Raw genomic sequence first — 19,113 nt, 5'->3', positions numbered from 1 at the left:
GCCACGTGACTGAAACTGAGTCGATGCCGTTCTACAGATCATTCACGACACCTGCTAATCCACCTGGGCCAGCTCCACCGACGAGCTTGCCATGTCTGAAGTCGATTTTGGAAAACTACCAAAGGCTTCCGCCGCTGATTCAACAAAACCCATCTGCTGACGAGATTCATCGTTTCTACGTGAACCAAACTGCTCTGCCGAGAGTGGAAAGGAATCACCCAAGGACTGATTGGCGAAAAGTGTGGCAGAACATCTCGAATCGACAACTCACTGCAGCACAACGTTCACACTTGTATCTTCTAGTAAACGAGAAGATCGAGCATCGAAAATTGATGTTCACCATTCGACGAGCAGACGGAGAGGACTGCACCTACTGCAACGCAGCAGTAGAAACACTTCAGCATAAATTCTGCGACTGTCCGCGAGTAGAAGGAGCGTGGAGACATCTTCAACAGCGAACCAGAACAATTCTACAAGGATGGCGACGGCTCTCCTTTGAAGACTTAATCAGACCAGAACTGATCGGTGTTAACAGAACAGCGAAAATTAGCATTTTGAAGATGTTTACTAGTTATGTCTCCTTTATTGAACTTTGCAATAATGATGTAGATATTAACGCACTCGAATTCTACCTAGATTCTGAAGTATAACAAATTATGTTGTAATTAGTTTTTACTCTCAAAACCAAACAAATAAATATTTGAAGTAAAAAAAAAAAAAAAAAAAAATGGTACTAAAATGCTGATTTGCTGGACAACATAATAATAACAATAAAAAACACATGAAAATAAGGTTGGGTATGTCTTTATTCTGTAACGCAGGCTATATTCATAAATGATGGACCTATTTTGGTGAATGTACAACCGAATCAACAATTGTAGATAGAACTCTTTATTTGTTAGATAATCTTGGGTTTGATGATTTTAATTGTTAAATGTGCTTGTAGAATAGGCTTGAAAGTACAAATTATAACAAAAACGTGACAAGATACATGCTCATGATTTTTTTTAAATAAATAAAGAAAAACATTAAACAAGAGATTTAACGTGTATCGAGAAACAAAAATTTCAAAAAAAATCTTCAGAGTACATACAATAATCGAAATAAATCGGGCATTAGGGATGCTCATTTAATAAAAATATGTTTGTGGTTTTTTTCTTAATTAATACAAGTTTTTTTTTACACTTTAATATTTTTATATTTTATGAGAAATTTGGAAGTATTTTAGAACAAATTATTTCATGTGCTTGAATACAAAGTCACTCTAACGAAAATAATATGCTGCACCTTTTGCAAGACATTCGAGCGATCAGGTGCTGCCGAGACGTTCGCTTCTCCGTGTGTGTACGCAAATAGAACGCAAAATATACTATGTTCGTGCGCGGAGGTAAAGATCGAGCTCTCCCCCGTTACGGAAGAACCCAGGTGTGTCAACAAGCGCAGCAGTCAAGTCCGGAGCCGGGGCGGTGTGTTTGCTCACATTCTGGCTGGCGGGCGCCTTTTATCTGCTTATTTGATTGACGTAAACGATTGCTCCAACAAAGATAGATTGGACCAATTCTCTGAAGGGAAAAAAAAGAATACACTGTAGTAGAAGAATGTTACAATAGCGAAGGCTTCCGGCTCCGGTGATAGCTGGGATTATTAGGTTGGTAAATGGAGGGGTTTGGGTATTGAGTAACTGAAATGCAGAGATTTTTCTAAGAAAGTCTTTTAATTTTATCTTGTATGTAATGAGCATTACCCTATTTTTTTTGAATACAACAAAACACGATTAACAACTCTCCACCATCATTTCAAAGATTTATTTGGCATCTGAAAACCCTAAACAACCAACTAGTTAATAGTTTGCTTATCCAGTCGCAGCCATCAACGAGTTGCACATGTTCATAAATTTAATTTTATGTTGCTGAGCTTGTTTTGCCTCAAAAACTTTCTCCTATCAAATACACTCACCACACACATTTCTCTGCTTTCCGAAACAATTCCATTATCTGCCAGGCAAACATAATTAAGCCAGCTGTCAAAACACCTGTTTTCCGTATCGAACGTTGTGCAAACAACATTCACCACCGAGATCCAGATTTGGAGCGTAACTTTCTCGTTTTTTAGCGCTACACTCGTCTGAACTAGTTGGTTGGACTATGCGAAACCCCACACACCTCGCCATTTGTTTCACTTTGGCTTAGCATTCCAGTTTGGAATCCGGTTCGGGTCCGGATTCTCCCTTGTTCTGGGAAACAACCACTTCCGACCGCAAGTGCTAGCCGCCACCGTTCCGTAAAGTGGATTGTTGCCCGCTGTTGTTGAACAAACTTGGCATGACCTGTGCAAACACGGAAAACTGTTGAAAATTATCGTTGTTTGGCAGCACTGCCCCGCAGCTTTTGGGTTGATTCGGTTTCAGAGCTCTGAAATGCTGGATTGCAAATGTTTGCTTTTCCGATGAGGAATGCGCGGTCGGGGATTATTTGAAATTTTGGCGGTGAAATAGTGCATCGAGGTTGTGTAAACAAGAAGTCAGTTGGATTGGAATGCAAGGCTATTATAGTGATTAGAGCCACAAATAATTTTGAGAATAATCAGCCTAGATGATAAATCTAAATTTAAATAGATTGGAACGATGTTTTGATTAAATACTGTCCACCGTGAATCCAAAAGAAGATTTATTTCAAATTTTAAATATATTTTTCGCCACATAAAAGCAAAAAGCAGGATAGCGCCATCCGAGAGGATAAATATTATGGACTGGTAGTAGAAAGGTACTGTGAACGGATGGAGATGGTACATCCCGAAATTAATTTTTAAAAAAGTTCCGATATCGAGAATCGAGCTCTAAACCTTTGTCATATTGAATCTGTGCCTTAACCGCTTCGGCTACCATAGTTCAATAAATATGATACGATCAATTTCCACTATATGAGATGATCTGTTTCAATGAATGAATGAATACAATTTCTTAATGGTTCACATGCGAGAGGTTTATTATCTCGTACTGAGGCATTATTCTGCTTTTCGATTTTGGAAGAAAAATCCTCTCGGATTTCCATTGTGGGCGAATTATTAAAAAAAAGTTTTTTTTCCAATAAAGCCGTTACAAATACTTTTTAAAGTTTATGTCCCTCGACTCTAATTGTTTTCAGTTGGTTAGACTTCTATTTTGTTTAAAATTTTTAAGTTTTTTGAAAAAATATTTTTTTTGCCTTCTTATTTTTCGAACCGATTTCGAAGGGTGGGGGGAGGGGGGGTGACATAAACTTTGAAAAATATTTGCAACGGCCTAATAACAATGTGTATTATTTTTCATTAAAAAAAGAGTTTGGATCAGGAAAGAGAATGCATTTTCAAATTCTTTGAACTTCTTAAATACACCTCCTAGATATACCTTCATGTATACCTATCGACTCAGAATCTGAACAAATGTCTGTGGGGATGTGTGTAGACATGATTTTTTTTTCACGCGATTATCTCAGAACTGGCTGAACCGATTTTGGCCGGATCCGCCTTATTCTGTTCGTTTTGGGGTCCCCTAAGACCCTATTAAATTTTATTCTGTTTAGTGAAGTACCTAAACGACGCCATGAAAAAGTTTTTTTATAGCTACAAAAAAGGGTGATTTTTGCATAACCTCAAAGGCCGGGTCTTTTTTCCTACGCGCGAGAGTCGCGCAGCATGCGTATCGCTCGGTTGCCACATTGCTTAAACAGTGTCTGCGTCTCTTCTGGAAAAAGTCTGTATTAATTATGTTGCTGAATACATCATTTTGTCTCGATAAAGATTTACACGAACTTTTTACTGAAATATACAACTCATAAGACATTGTTTACTTAGACTAGGGGGACAGCATGCAATTCCATCGTGCACCTAATGTTGGCATATCAGCACTTTTAAATTCAATTACACCCCCCCCTTTTCTCCTTTATTTTAAAGAGTTTTTAAAAAAGAATTGAAAATTGTTGTTCTGGTAAAAACAATAATAATAAAAAAAATAAAATGACATGAATGTGAGGAAGGCATAAATACAACATGAATGTGAGGAAGGCACCAACCACCTTACCCAAGTAGCATTTGGCAACATGATAAATTTGACTAAGTCCAGTTTTTGTTTTGTTTTGCTGTAGAAACATAAAAATGACATTTTAGCAACAATACGTTGCAATGTTGCAAACGTTTCGAATTGAAAACAACTTTGCAACAATCTATTTCGTTTTGTAATCGAAACATATTGAAAACTTATTGGTTCCATTGTTGCAACATGTGACTTAGCCCGATTTGTGTGCTAAGAATAATATTGAAATCAAAAATCCTTAGATACAGTTCAGCCCAACCATTTACCCTTTCATCAATTCATCCGTGGCTCAGTGGTAGAGGCAAGGTGTGAAGATCTGATGGTACCAGTCCAGAATGCCGACAGGGGTACTATAGTTTTTTTGTTCAAATAGATTTTTTTTTGTTTCGCGCAAATTAAACGACAACATAATGGTAACATCATGACAACACAACAAACTACTTTACCGACATATTTAGACAAACAAATTGTTTCTGAAACTTCGTCGTAACAAAGTTGAAACAAACGGCTAAATGTTGACAACACAAAATTTTCGTGCGCTTTTTAGGGCACCACGAGTGTTCTAACTATGTTGTAATAGCACATTTTGGGAGTTACGAAATAGTTGCATTTAAGGATCCGCAACAAAAAATGTTACTTGGGTAAGGTGGATTAAGTAACGTTTTTTTTAAGCGGCTGTTACTCAGAAACAGAATGACCAAACTTCAATGTTTTAAGGTGGATTAAGTAACGTTTTTTTTAAGCGGCTGTTACTCAGAAACAGAATGACCAAACTTCAATGTTTTGACATACTTTGGCAATTCAAATTTTAGTAGAAAATGTTAACTTAAAATAAAAAAAAACTTAAACCTACAACTTTGTTGAAGACACCAAATCGATCATAAAATGTCTTCATATGATACAGATTTTTAAATATTTACACACCATTTTTGTATGGACAGTTCTTTGAAAGCCCTTCAATGAAGCAATATAAAAAAACAAAAATTAAATTCTTATGAAAACGGCCGATTTCATGTCAAAACGGTTTATTATTGAACGATTTTTTTTTTCAAAATTGGATATTAGGAGTCTTTGGTTACTTTTAAAAAGGCCGTTAGAGCCACCCTAGCCTCCGATACTAATTTTCATTTTTCTCTTCATTGAAACAAAATTACATTCATTTTCAGTTTAGAGCATTTATAGGACGTTTAGATGAACAGTCTCAAACATTTTTAAAATTGATTTTTGGAAAGTAGATCGAATAGCGATGCAAAAAGATCTTGGTTTACCATTGGCTCTTAACTCTTATTGAAAACTAATTCGAATATAAAATTTATTTACTATTAAAAGGACTCAAATTAAATTTTGAATCGAACTCCGTTCTAAATCATTCTTCTTGAGAGAAAAAAATCATGGTTTGTTTTTCGCAATGCCAGCTATTTTTACTTTACTTTTCCCTGACAAGGGGATGGTCATTAAAATTAAATCATCTTTTTTTATGCGCTCAAAAATCACCGTAGTCCAAAAATAAACCAATCAAAAAGAATCAGCACTTTCACAGAAACCTATTCCCATTCAACTTTTTGATGAACGCATAAAGAAGAATCCCACTCCATCATCACACAAAACTAATTAGTGTCTTACGGTATCACCTCAATTATTTTGTTAATCCAGCAGTCCCACGTGGAAAGAATTCACCATGGTAAAATCCCATTCACTGACGCGGTACCTGGAAGTGGATGCGGAAGTTAAGGGAAGGAAGGAAGTCGTACAAGAGATTAATTTAAATTTGATCCCGACTGTAAATAACGACTCGCTCTCCCCCATCCGTATGCCCTTTTCGAGCGAGGATTTCACTCCTCTTGGGGCCAAAGTTCGACCTAATTTATTTCAACGTGGATGAAAATCAGTCAGAAATAAATGAAGAAACGGGTGGCTTGAATAAATCACTGGGTTGACTTGATTCGTTCGTTATTTTGTATTTCTACTCGAATGAGATTAAATGTTTGCCACATGTGAAGAAGATGCTATGAAACTGACGTTTCTGTGAAAGCTAAGAACAAGCTTTTGATCTTGAGGCAGATTTCAAACGTACAACTAACTTTAGTTCCACATCAATTTAGGCAAATTTTGAAAAAGCTTAGCTGAAAAATGAAATAATTTAGTATGCTTGAAATCTATTCACCAGCCCATTCGACAACCTGAACATATTTTAAACATAACTTTATTTAGAATTTTGAAAAAAAAAATTGATAAATAGGATAAAGTTGCAACAAGTGTTTAAATATAAACAAACTGGATTGACATTTAAATATGCACAGTAAAAAATAATGTAAATTTGGAAGCTGTAATTTTGGAAGGTTGAATATTACCTCTTTTATGATGTAATTTTACCTCAATTTTGACTGAAAAGTGGCATTACACCAGAAAAGTGGTAAAATTACACATTTCTAGAGGTAAAATTACACCTTTTTTCTGACATAAAAGATGTACCCCTTCCAAGATGTAGTATTACCATGTTTTTTTTTCTGTGTGTTGACTGCTGAAACAGTTTTTTTTTATTTATAAATATTTTTTTTAAATAGTTGAATTCCTATACTATTTCTAGTTCTAACACTATTTCTAACACTGTTCTAGATTTGACAAGGGAACCACTCACCGCCAGTTTACAAACATGGTGCGTGACGCGTGGTTTTCTTCGCAAACAGGAAATTTCGAATTCAAAGACGAAACTTTCAAGTGATACGGTTTCCTTCCGCCGCTTTACGTTCGAAAGACGCGAAAAGATGTCAACCACACACATAGAGGGCGCCATTAAAATGATGCGAATAAATTTTTATCACCATTATCATCTCAAAAGATTGTTAAGCACTTTTTATGTGTGTGTGGTTTTGAAGTCTCACAATTACTCGCTCAGATCAATTCATGACCGCCGTTGGTCGTTTTCAATAGCAAAAATCGCCCCTCCAAAGGCGTCGCTGACTTTTGTGGCTGGATTTGTTTGTAGGCCATTTGTCCTCTCGTTAGTGGTTCAAGGGGGCGGAAACGGATGACTGTCCCCGTTACATAGCAGGACTATCATCTCCTGACCGAGCGGGCCATCTCATTAGCATATTTAAAATGCCACCGGAATACAATAACCGTGTCACCACCACAAGTGCCCCGGGAAGGCGTTCGTTTCAAGTTTTATTCTATTTTATGTATTTTTTTAGTATCCGGTGTGATTCGGTGAGTGGAGGGTGTGTTTTACATATGCCGGGAGGTTCCGGGAGTAAGGGTGCTGGTGTTGCTGAATCCAAAAGGACAACGGAGAGCTCGCTCAATGTGAATCCCTTTGTTCGTGATTGCTCAGAGTGTGTATCAGCTTCACAAACAGACAGTGCTTTAAATGGTTTTGCTTTAAAATTCACAAGATTTACGGAGGCTGTTAAAGTTGTAGCGAGGAGAAACTTTATGAATAGTCTGGGTTGTATACGGATTTTGCCCGGAAGATATGCTTTGTTTAAATCAAATAAATTTATTCGCAAAAGCTTGACTTCAGATTCATGAAATAATAAAAAAGGGAATAATTCTCATCTTTTAAAGAGAATGCTGAATTTGTTCATATAAAATCTTAAATATATCAGTATGAATTCAGTGTTGCAAGAATCTCATCAATAGAAAATTTTCAAAAAACGTGTCCACGTTGTTTATGGATGGCTTCGAGTAAGAAACTCGTTTTCTCTGCACTTATTGTATTCATCCAACTTGTCAGACTCATGCTGAGAAAAAAACATCATTTTACAAAAACATTCGGCAAGTCTGATATTGGGCACCATTAAAGAAAAAAAAATATTTGAAAAATTTATTTATTTATCATCTTTGCAGACTTCAGGTTTTCTTACTAACTAATTAACAAAACTCTACTTTTAAACACAGATTTACACACATTAAAGTCAATGTTTTTCAAAATAGTCGAGTGATTGAAATTTCTACAGCAGGCGTCAAGAGGGTTGTGGTGTCCAGTTCGTCGTGTGGTTTGTTTCTTTTCCGACATTTTGCGAGGTCCGGCGAAATATTTCGTTGGGGTTTTAAAGCAACTTTTTTGAAGATTTTTTTTTTGTAGAAAGATTTTGTAGGATCTTTCTTTAGAAAAGTCGATAAAAATATCATATCTATCAAATTTCTAATGAATATGCCTCAAGAGACTTTAAGTTATATATTTCATCAATATTTGACCTTCATTGAAAAAGTTTCCAAACCAATGGAGCGGCCGTGGCTGACTGGTTACGGTGTTCGCTTTGTAAGCGAATGGTCCTGGGTTCGATTCCCATCTGCTCCCAACGAGAAAGTATAGGAAATATTAATCTTGAAACTTTGAAAACATGAACGAAAAATCAAAGTCGCTCGAGTCGGGGTTCGATCCCCCGTACTTTGGATTGGTAAGCAAAAATGCTAACCATTAGGCCATCACGGCTTGGTGAGCAATGACTGGTATTAGGAATACTGTTACTATCAACTATATACGCGCTGGGTCCTTGTCCATTTGATAAGGGTTCGGAAGTTCTAAATAACGTTTGAACCCGATTGGTGCAAACGTTCTTCAGGGCGGGGCTTGTCGACAAAGCTGAAGTACCTCGCGCTCGGCTAGCCAGCGTAGAAATGGGTCACCGAAGCTCGGCAGAGCTAACACCTTCCAAATGCCTATGCGAGTTATTTGCATGTATAGAATGTAGATCTGAAAATACATGGAAACAACTCAATTTGTAAGAAGCGACCGCGTGGTTCCGTTTGGTTGGTTGCACACACACACACACACATTGAAAAAGTTTCCAAACCAAACTAAACAGATTTCTAGCTTTCTTCGAATAACCCCAAAATCCAAACTTGAAATCTCAATACGACCGAATAAAAATCTTTTCTTTCTATAATTTGTCATGAAAATGCAGCAACAGGTTGCCCGGATACAAATTCTACCATAAAACACTGCTAAACAGTGCTATTTATTTAAAAGCTATTGATTACCCAAAAGGTTCCCAAAATTAATTTCCCACACAATTTTACATAAAATTCTCCATATTGAACATTGTCCTTAGTCCAATTCTTGTGAAGATACAGTGGTTTTAAAAATAAAAATGTTTAAAAAATAGGTTCTTTAGTGGTTTTTGGCAATTTCTATATGACAGACTTGATTTTTCAATCTCATGAATATTTTTACCGGAAAACTCGTCCAATTTCTAATAAGTTTGTCTTTGACAGCATGTCAACTGAATGTATGGGCTTACAGATATAAGCATAATTACATTGCTCATAACTGAAATAGAATATTTGTTTCAGTGTGGTTGAAACCTGGATAGTAAATAATCAAATCAAATTATTCGCTCTACAGCATTGCCTTGGCGTTCTCGATTGCGAGATTCCTACTCGAAACTAGGTGTCCGAAGGCTTGATTGTTGAGGCAATTGCAAACCTCTTTTTACACCTTAGCTTCCATCCACCCCGGGATTCGAACTGATGACCTTTGGATTGTTAGTCCAACTGCCTACCAGCGACTCCACCGAGACAGGACCCAGGGAGACGACTCCTACACCTGGACTGAGCTAACGACCTAACCTTTTTAGGTTAGTCCGGGGCCAACATTTACTTCCCGTCCGACGGAAGGCGTGATCAGACAAATCTTGTCTCGAAAAATGCCACCGGGACCGTCTGGGATCGAACCCAGGCCGACTGGGTGAGAGGCAATCACGCTTAACCCTACACCACGGTCCCGGCCATGGATAGTAAATAAGCTTACGTAAATATTTAAACGAGTCAAATTAAAAAGCTGTCAAAGACAAACTTATGGAAAATTGGACGAGGAAATATTCAAGAGACTGAAAAATCAAGTCTATCATATAGAAATTGCCAAAAACCACTTAAAAACCTATTTTTTAAACATTTTAATTTTTAAAATCGCTGTATCTTCACAAGGATTAGACTTAGGACAATGGTCAATATGGAGACTTTTATGTAAAATTGTCTGGAAAATCGATTCCTATTATCGGTTTTTGAAAATTTTAACTCTTAAACCACTTTTCAAAAAACAGTTTTAGAAAATGATTTTTGTATTTTTTTAGGAGAGACATACAATCTTGCATTTTTCGTGAGTCTTTTTGTCACATTTTAGGCTATTTTCACAAAAAAAAATTAGCGAACAAAACGTGACATCACCTTAAAATTTAACTTGAACAATCTCATAGAATTGACATGTATTTTTCTTTCAGTATATTTTTTTTCAAAAAGCCCGTCTAATTTCCTACAAGTTTGTCTTTGACCACTTTTTGATACGATTAACGGCTTAGAGATACAACAATATTTAAATTACAAAATACAAACATATTTAAAACTCTTACGCCCTTCTCAAATGTCATTATCGAGTGCAACTGGCTCCATACACACAAAAATTGCTTATATAGGCCTAGGATAACATGTCTAAAAAGTTTCATTGAAATCGGAGAGGGTCGGGTACAAAAGTGTCAGAATAATTCCTGATTTGAGCTGGAATTGCTCGAGAACAGTTTTCTGAACAATTTCCAAAAAAAAAATATCAATTTTCGATCAATATATCGATGCCTCTGTGCTTTCTTGTTCTAAGCTTGCTGGTTTTTTTATCTAGTTAGCATAAGTGAGCACCGAGGCATCGATATGCAGTGATATGCCCAATTTCGTTAAGAGCGAGTTTTTCACCGATGTGAAACAGGTCGTATCGAGGTGCTCCGATTCGGATGAAACTTTCAGGGTTTGTTTGTCTATACATGAGATGAACTCATGCCAAATATGAGCCCTCTACGACAAAGGGAAGTGGGGTAAAACGGGCTTCGAAGTTTGAGGTCCAAAAAACATAAAAAATCTTAAAATTGCTCGCATTTCCGTAAAACTTCATCAATTCCGACTCTCTTAGATGCATTCAAATGGTCTTTTGAAGCCCTTCAAAATGTGCTATAGACATCCAGGATTGGTTTGACTTTTTCTCATAGCTTTTGCAAATTACTGTTAAAAATGGATTTTTTTTAAACCTTAATAACTTTTGCCAACAGCCTCCAACACCCATACTCCCATAGGTCAAAAGTTAGGGAATTTCATGGACTATAAGCCTACGGTATTAACTTTTTGGCCAATCGCAGTTTTTCTCATAGTTTTACGATTTTTCTAGAACAAACATTTTACAACGTTAGTTTTTGCCCTGTAGGCCTCCATAGCGGCACTTTTTGGTCTCAATTTTGACATATTCGGAATCCTCAGAAAATTTTACATTAGATTGAGGTGTTGTAATTTTGAATTTGATTGTAAAAATGCCATTTAGAATTAATTAAAATATTATTTAGCATTTTGTCGGATTAGGGGTAAAGCAAGTTTTCGCCTACTTGATACAGCATTTGACGTATTGATCATAGGGTAAATAAGGTCTATTTCTTTTTTCAAAAATGTTTTATTTAATTATTTTTTAAAGCAATATTACAACTCCAATACTTCTAACTTACGTGAAATTGTCCGAGGATTCCGAATATGACAAAATTGAGACCAAAAAGTGCCGTATTCTTGGCATACAGGGCAAAAACTAACGTTGTAAAATGTTTGTTCTAGAAAAATCGTAAAACTATGAGAAAAACTGCGATTGGCCAAAAAGTTAATACCGTAGGCTTATAGTTCATGAAATTCCCTAACTTTTGACCTACGGGAGTATGGGTGTTGGAGGCTGTTGGCAAAAGTTATTAAGGTTTTAAAAAAATCCATTTTTAACAGTAATTTGTTAAAACTATGAGAAAAAGTCAAACCAATCCAAGATGTCTATAGCACATTTTGAAGGGCTTCAAAAGACCATTCGAATGCATCTAAGAGAGTTGGAATTGATGAAGTTTTACGGAAATGCGAGCAATTTTTAGATTTTTCATGTTTTTTTGACCTCAAACTTCAATGCCCGTTTTACCTAACTTCCCTTTGTCGTAGAGGGCTCATATTTGGCATGAGTTCATCTCATGTATAGACAAACAAACCCTGAAAGTTTTTAAACCTTATTCCAAACCTTTTTGGAAACTTTCAAAGGTTCTTAAGAAACCTCAAAAACCAATCCCTTCTTTAAAAGATGGTGATAATATTCTATTAACTAATGGGGAGAAAGCTCAAAAACTTGCTCAGCAGTTTGAGAGTGCCCATAATTTCAACTTAAATGTTTTGAGTCCTATTGAAGATCAAATTTCAATAGAATTTCAGAATATTGTTGAACAAGAATTTTCATCAGATGAAGTTTTTAATACGGATCTGAATGAAATAAAATCTATTATCAAAAAATTTAAAAATATGAAAGCCCCTGGTGAGGATGGCATTTTTTACATTTTAATTAAAAAAATTACCTGAAGCAACTTTAAGTAGCTTGGTCAAAATTTGCAACAAATGTTTTGATTTGGCATATTTTCCCAGTAGTTGGAAAAATGCCAAAGTAGTTCCGATTTTGAAACCGGATAAAAATCCTGCTGAAGCCTCAAGCTATCGGCCCATTAGTTTGCTTTCATCTATTAGTAAATTATTCGAAAGAATAATTCTTAATAGAATGATGACACACATTAATGAAAATTCAATTTTCGCTGATGAGCAGTTTGGATTTCGCCTTGGGCATTCAACTACTCATCAGTTGTTGAGAGTTTCAAATTTAGTTCGAAGCAACAAATCTGAGGGCTATTCTACTGGCGCTGCTCTTCTAGACATAGAAAAAGCATTTGACAGTGTTTGGCATAAAGGTTTGATTGCGAAATTGAAAAGGTTTAATTTTCCGATTTACATCGTGAAAATTATTCAAAATTATTTGACGGATCGTACTCTGCAGGTATGTTATCAGAACAGCAAATCTGATCAACTACCTGTACGTGCCGGCGTCCCTCAAGGAAGCATTTTGGGTCCAATTTTATACAATATTTTTACTTCTGACTTGCCTGATTTGCCCCCAGGATGTCAGAAATCACTTTTTGCTGATGATACAAGCATTTCCGCCAAAGGTAGAAGCCTTCGTGTCATCACAAGAAGATTACAAAAAAGCTTGGATATTATCAATTCTTATTTAAAAGAATGGAAAATTACTCCAAATGCTGCAAAAACTCAACTTATTATTTTCCCTCACAAACCAAGGGCTGATTTTCTGAAACCAAAAAGTCATCACATTATAAAGATGAATGAGGTAAATTTAAAGTGGGAGGATCAAGTGAAATATCTTGGACTTGCTTTTGACAAAAACCTTACTTACAAGGATCACATTGAAAGTATCCAGGTTAAATGTAACAAATATATTAAATGTTTGTATCCACTTATAAACAGGAATTCTAGACTTTGTCTCAAGAATAAACTGTTAATTTATAAACAAATTTTCAGACCTGCCATGCTTTATGCTGTGCCGATCTGGACAAGCTGTTGCCTAACCAGGAAGAAAAACTTCAGAGGATTCAGAACAAAATTCTGAAAATGATTCTGAAACTTCCTCCTGGTTCAGCACCAGTGAACTTCATCAATTAGCCGAAGTTGACACTTTGGATGTTATGTCCAATAAGATAATTGATGCATTTCGACAAAAATCATTGCAGTCTTCAGCTGCATTGATCCGCTCTTTATATAGTTTATAAGTTAGTTTTAAGGTATCCCTTTTCCCTTTTGTACATGTAGGACCTCCTACATTTGAAATCACTGAATAGCGAAAGCTACAATATTTCATGAATAAATGAAAGTTGCTAGTATTTAAAATTGAGGTGAAAAGTCATCGATTGTGATTGGACACTCAATAATATTCTAACTGAATGAATGTACATGGAAGAGAAAATCAAAATAAATTTAAATTAAAAAAAAAAAAAAAAAAACCCTGAAAGTTTCATCCAAATCGGAGCACTTCGATACGACCTCTAGAACAAACCGAGCAGAATCTACAAATACTGACTCTTAAATAAAAAGTGACTTTCTTCAAAATTTCTGGATTTAATTTCCATTCAAACGATGAAACCAGCCTACTGAGTTTTATTCTGTTAAAATAATTTCCATAAAAAATGACGGCGTTGCACATAAAAAACGGTGTCTGAGGTGTTCATTGTGTTCAATTTGACTTTCTGGTTTTCTGAAAATTCAGAAAACTTGTTGAGCTTTCAACAGTCTTTAAAAACAATATCGAAATGTTTATCTCTTGACTTTTTTTTGATAAGGTCCTATAAACAAATGTAAACATTGAGTGTATCCCGCTTACTCCGATGGACTTTGACATAAGGTGTGAAAGGGATACACTCAATGTTTACATTTGTTTATAGGACCTTATCAAAAAAAAGTCAAGATCTTTACAATACAAGCTTGGGAATCTGTTTGTGTCACTGCAGAATTGTGTTCACCTCAACGTTGTGAACTTTATTGGATTAATGTTCAACTCGAGCTGAAATATTTTATTTTGTATTTATAGATGACGCATTATGTGTTAAACGTTCGTGTAACAAAGATACTGAATAAATTTGATTCACAAACCAAACATAATTTACTGCCCATAATCTTACTCCATATTAAAAAAAAAAACACTTTAAATGGGCGTTTTCCTAGCATTACTCACATCAGGAACCGCAATTTATCCTAACCGATTCAACAACTCGCCATTATTCTAATATTTTTTTTCTTTCCCTCCCTTTTCAGTATGACCCAAAAATGGATAAATTATGTTACATTTGCCTGGCCCACCCGAACCCCGAGCAAGATTTAAGCTAGCCCGTCGGTTGCGTAGCGTTGTCTCGTCCGGGTGGCGTCCTGAAGGAGAAAAGGCCCTGACAGACTTTATCAAGCTGTGGCAGACCTTCTTGGACTCTATATATAGACAGCAAATTGCTGGAGTTGAGGGATAATAGCTCAAATTCGTGCCAACCAAGCCCACCTCGCCGAGTGACAGCAGGTTCACGGTGCCGACTGCCAGAAAAGGTATTTTGTGTGTAATTATTTGACTATTTTGTTGGGTTTGCTTAAGGTACACTTCGTGGAAGGGAGGTCTAGGTGTGGTGTTTGATGGAAGATTGTTTGTTTAAGTTGAATCGGGGGAAAGCTAGAGTTTCATCAAAACTTTGTACATTGGTTAGGTTTTATGCGGAAATTTGTTATTTTTTTTTACTTTCCTTTTTGATTTTGTTTTTTTTTTATAAGTTTCTTGAATTAAATAAAACTAATTTGTATTTCTAAAGTCTTCAACACCATTTATATTGAAGGTTTTCCTATGTAGCTGCAATTAGTATATTACAATTTTATTGTTTGATCCTGGTTTGCAAATAACTGTCAGGGATTTTCCCTAGAAATACTTTATCTAAATAATTGCCTCAAAGATAGCTGTCACGCTGTTTCCGGCTAGTCATGACATTTCCTGTGAAGCTGCCTCTTCACCTCGCACTATTATTTGTCCTCCTGCGTTCCGTCTGCCAACACATTGCCTAGATTCTACATCAGCAATCTCTTCCAGTCATCCTGTAACGGAGCAGTCCAACAACATAACCTATATAGGCTTGTTCCAGGAAATAAATTAGCTTTGTTATAAAAGCTTGAATAATGGGTCGTTAAATTAAATTACAGGATTTATCTTTCGTTGGTATCGTTTCAGGTTTGACTGGTCTGAAATTTACGTGGGGTCAATTTCTGGTAATAGGCAATTGTTGTTAATTCCTCTGTAATTGATAATGATCTTTGATTATGGTTTTTTCAAATTTCAATATTTGTTTCATTATGCACAGCCAATTTCTTTAAATTAAACCACTTCACTCTTCAAATGTCACATAAACTGGGCAGCTGTCGTTTCCATTATAGTCGCAGAACAAAAACACCTTAATAATGATCCTATTTTGCAGAGAGCCACTAAACAGACAGTGTATAAAGAACATTCAACAGGTCTTTAGTCGGACGACATCGCGTTGGTTTCAACATTCTCTTGTTTCGCAACTCTTCTATTGCCATCACAGAGCTGGCGGTGGAAATTCCGCTTGTTCCAATCATTGTTGTTGTACAATCCTTTTCCCCAAATCCCGCAGCAACTCTACATTTCTGTGTCCCGTCCTCTGGCATAGATATCGTACAATGTAGCGCAAACAAGGTTGAATGGCGTGTCTTTTTCGGAATGTTCTTCTAGTTCTTTGAATTTTTATTCTTTCTTTTTTCAAGTAGAGTCGGGACAGTGTTTTGCATTTATGCAGACTACGGCTATGGTGTGACTGACTTGTCAATGGTATTATAAAGTTTTATTTGCTTTTCATTCATGACATTAGGAGCCGGTTTTCGGAATGCCATTTAGAAATTGTCTTTATTTGCAGAAACTCGAGCAAGATTACGTAATGTACAATCAGTTCCAATATAAATATGTAAAATTTTTTTTTAAAGGAATTATACAGCGATTTAATTTAAATAAATATCTTAGCATGGCTCATATCACAAATATATAATATATTGAAATATTGAAATATATTTGAGCATTCAGGTTTAATCCCAGCATTATAATTTTAATGGATGTTTCTTTTAAATGAGTCATTCTCCGCCAACTCACAGGAAATCTAAAAAAGTTGTCACGATCCCTCTTCGATTTTCGTGAAACTTTGCTCTAAGGAGTAATTTTGGTTTCTGATCACGAATCCGAGCTCCATTTTTCGATATCTCGTGATGGTGGAGCGGTACGACCCCTTTCATTTTTCTGGAAATTCACTAAGACAACGTGTCTTTCAGTGATTTGTAGAAACCGTGAAGAGATAGAAATTTGGTGTCAATGGGACTTCTGTGTAAAATTGGACGCCCGATTTAACTTCTGTGATATTTGGTCTCGGGGGTGAGATTGGGTCATAAAATTCCCCTGATGACGGTACTCAAAATTTCGAAAAAAAGTATTTTTAACACTGGAACGCCCAACGCATGTCCAACTTACACGGACGCCCAAGCCTCCCAAAAAAGGTGGAACGGTAACTTCAACTCGCTGGCTCTCGGGCATTACCCAACCGATCGGGACGATTCTTGTTTCCAGTGATTTGTTAGGATGTCTAGATGATTCTAGAACTTTGCAGAACTCAATTTGATCAAATCTGTCATTTCTGCGACCGAAAACATCGTTCCACCTTTTTTTAAAACAACTGCCTCCGCGGAATTTTCGGCGATTTTTTTTTACACGCAAAAAAAAAAGTTGGAACGATGTTTTTGATCGCAAAAATTACAGATTTGATCAAATTAAGTTCTGCAAAGTTCTAGAGTCATCTTGACATCCTAACAATTCACTGAAAAGAAGAATCATCTTGATTGGTTGAGTTATGCCCGAGAACCATGGAGTTGAAGTTACCGTTCCAACTTTTTTGGAGCCTTGGGCGTTGGAATGTTAATCAAACAGCAATTTCATTTGAAAAGAGCCAAAACCGAAAAAAAAGTTCTCCGATCGGGCTCAAAATTTTTCTGGGGGTTCCTTGGCCAAAAATATTAGACCCATATTTTTTTGTTTGGTCATTAGGGTGACCTACGCCGTGTTAGGGAGTCACCTTTTTTTTGCGTCTAAGACAGCTAAAATCGGATGAAATGGCGCGGAGATATGAGTTTTCGAAAAAAGAGGTTTTTGCGAAAAATGACGAAAATTGCCATTTTTCAGACCACCCTAACACGGCGTAGGTCACCCTAACGGCCAAACAAAAAAAATACGGGTCTAATTCTTTTGGCCAAGGAACCCCCAGAAAAAATTTGAGCCCGATCGGAGAACTTTTTTTCGGTTTAGGCTTTTTTCAAATGGAATTGCTGCAAAAAAAGTTAATAAAAAGTTTTAAAATCGCTGCCATTTTCCGTTACTTAACTGTAAAAATTGTTAGACATTTAATTTTATGGGAAATTTAACGTTCTTTTCGAATCCGAAAGAACCAGAAAGTTATTTTTTCATTTAGAACATTTTTTTTTATTTTTTAGAGTGTAACAATGTTTTACAAAGTTGTAGAGCAGACAATATTTTTTTTATATATCAACATAAGAAGTTTGTATGTATTCTTCACGAGTTAGGTATCTGGGATGGATTAATCGTAAACAAATCATTTTCGCTTGCAAACTTTCTCCACTCGCGAAACTTGGCATCACTTAAATCTATTTATTTCTCTTTGTTTACACGCATTGCTTATCCACAAAAAGTGACAGGTCATTTGACGTTACACTTGCAAGTGTAGTAGTAGTGTTTAGCCGAATAATCAAGATGATGATTTTTTAGCTTCCTTTTACCGATTTTTCGTGCCTGAGGAGAGCCATGTTCCCTTCGGGTTTTTCTTTTGATGAACGTTCAATGATTTCCTTTTGGTGATGATTCTTCCATCGCTGCGAATTATCAGAATTTTACAAATAAGTTTGTTTGAAAAAGTGATGATTCGACCATTTTGACCAGTTTTTATCGCTAGAACTCAATCCTGCGATTTTGTCAGCATGTTTTTCGAATAGTTCAGCTAATTTTGCATAAGAATGACTTTTTGACGTTTGTTGTGTACTGCTTGATTGTGGGGCAGGGTTGCAAATGTGTGATAGAAAAGCTATCAATAAATTATCTCTGCACCAAAAATATCCGAGAGTATAGCGGCCATCACTATTGCTTATGAGATCTCTTCTTGTTTCTCGTGATTCCCAGCAATGTCATTCTCTCTCTCTATCACTCCTGCCCTTTTCCTCGACTATGCGCTCTCACCGCTGAGTCTCTCAATCTCTCCGAAAACTGCAATGAGAGAACGCGAGATGGCGATTAGGAGTCGACCACGCATGACGCGGGATCATTGTAGTTGCTGAGAGCTGATATTTTGATATTTTAACAACCCTGTTGTGGGGACTTAGCAAAAAAAAAAAAAAGGATACAAGCCAGATATTGCCGCTCATCATGCTGAGAAAAACGCAAGACAAATTTGTCCCGCCCTTAAGGTGTGTTTGGATTTCACTAAAAAGTATAATTTTCTTCGGTTTTCTGGAAAAATGGCTACATTTCATAAGTTTTTCTGCATCACTGCACATAAAAATCATTCTGGAATTTAAATTATTTTTTCTCGGTTAGATCATTCATGCTCTAGTTGTTG

The 19,113-nt window shown here is 36.2% G+C and overlaps 1 protein-coding gene across 1 annotated transcript in view; it reads left to right on the top strand.

Annotated features, from left to right (window-relative positions):
• Positions 1 to 19,113, top strand: part of LOC6043544 (somatostatin receptor type 2) — an 80,876-nt gene that overhangs the window by 46,127 nt on the left and 15,636 nt on the right. The window contains exon 2 of the mRNA XM_038255366.1: positions 14,714 to 14,992. The gene's annotated coding sequence lies outside the window, so the exon portion shown is untranslated. The remainder of the gene's footprint in view (positions 1 to 14,713; positions 14,993 to 19,113) is intronic.

This window comes from Culex quinquefasciatus, chromosome 2 (assembly GCF_015732765.1).
Source record: "Culex quinquefasciatus strain JHB chromosome 2, VPISU_Cqui_1.0_pri_paternal, whole genome shotgun sequence".
NCBI classification, from domain to species: Eukaryota; Metazoa; Arthropoda; class Insecta; order Diptera; family Culicidae; genus Culex; species Culex quinquefasciatus.
Note: the sequence above shows the minus strand (reverse complement) of the source record. Positions and strands in the feature narration are given on the sequence as shown.